Raw genomic sequence first — 1,535 nt, 5'->3', positions numbered from 1 at the left:
GGGGGGTTGATTAAAAAACAGCCCAGAATAATGGAAGAGACTATAAAAGATATAATAAATGAGATAAAGATAACAAGGTAGATAACAACTGACATGAGGGTAATAACAACAGTCTGGATAACTAGTATAATGCGGTCAACCTATCCTCAAATATCTTTTTAACGGGAAAATTAATGTTACCCATACTTCGCACAGTGGTTTGTATCAATTTATCATATTTTCCCCCAACAATTGAGGATAGATTTTTTAAACACTTTTTTTTTCATAAATTTATATAAAATACTACAAATCTTCGTCACGCGGAAAATGGAATTGCTCACAGCACTTCCCTCTTCTCACTCACATTTTGCATTACCCACATGGGTTACGTCACAGCTCACCAGCAGAGTCCTCATCGGGGTTACCATTCGACTGCAGTAAACCGCGACCTTGAAAAACACGAATTTGGAGAAGCTGGTACTGATAGGTCTTGTTTGTTTGTTTTAGTACAGGTTTTACGGCGCTCACAACTGCATAAGGTCATATGAGCGCCAGAAGATTAGAGGTGTCACAAGAGAGTAACAAACATAAAGAAAGAAGAAGGGGAGATAAGGACGATAGATGTTTGATAGGAAAGAAGGAGCAAACCACCTCAGAGCACCCGCCAACCAACCACTCTGATAGAAAGCTATCGACTTTTCTTATGTCTGTAGGATTCAAGAACATCTCAAGAATGCAACTGCGATACGCAGAAGTACATGCATGAAGGTAAACAAAAATAAATAAATAAATAAATAAAAGTAAAGTTGTTCCCGCGTCCGATCCGGACATTGGGGATTGTCTTGTTAGTGAGCCAACTTCCTGGGCCTCGGCATATTGTGGTAGGGTGGCCAGTTCCTTTCCACACTGCCTTTACTCCCCAAACTCGAAGTCAGGTGCCCATTACTGCTGGGTGGGCAGCAGGGGGCGAAAAAAATCTGTGTCCAGACTGAGGCTCGAACCCGGACTTTCCGCATCGGAGACGAGTGCACTAAACGCTCCGCGACATTGTAGGAAATAGATAGCTGTGTCGTAAACGGTAATTAAGTTTGTCTTGAATAACACCATACGCAGTCATATGTTTCTATTCTTGCCAAATTTGTCACAGTAAAAAAAAAAAAAGGGGGGGGGGGTCTATTCGTAGTGTGCACTGAAGCCTCGATTATTCGACTTGACCCGACCCAACCCGATCCGATCTGATCCGATCTGATCCGATCTGACTCGAATCTATCCGCAATGAGCACCTGGTATGACCACAATCTGACTTCCTGTCCCCAGCTCCACGAACAGACACACTGAACGCTGTTGCCGAGATTTCGTATGATGACGTAAGCGGAAGTACAGCCACACGCAGCAGCTCCGTGACCGACAATGCGCATGCGCGGACCGTCGCTCCGTACGAGAGTCACGTGACAACCACGACTACCACAGACCAGAACGGTGACGTCATGACTGAGAGAAGTTCTCACAGGTATTATTTTTTTTCATTTTTAAATTAGAATATCTCTTTCTGTTTG

At 43.5% G+C, this 1,535-nt stretch overlaps 1 long non-coding RNA gene across 1 annotated transcript in view; it reads left to right on the top strand.

The window, feature by feature from the left end:
- LOC118479069 overlaps positions 1-1,535 on the top strand; it is a 4,239-nt gene that overhangs the window by 966 nt on the left and 1,738 nt on the right. Inside the window, exon 2 of the long non-coding RNA XR_004859456.1 lies at positions 601-602. This is a non-coding gene — a long non-coding RNA (uncharacterized LOC118479069). The remainder of the gene's footprint in view (positions 1-600; positions 603-1,535) is intronic.

This window comes from Aplysia californica, unplaced genomic scaffold (genome assembly GCF_000002075.1).
Source record: "Aplysia californica isolate F4 #8 unplaced genomic scaffold, AplCal3.0 scaffold01730, whole genome shotgun sequence".
NCBI classification, from domain to species: domain Eukaryota; kingdom Metazoa; phylum Mollusca; class Gastropoda; order Aplysiida; family Aplysiidae; genus Aplysia; species Aplysia californica.
Note: the sequence above shows the minus strand (reverse complement) of the source record. Positions and strands in the feature narration are given on the sequence as shown.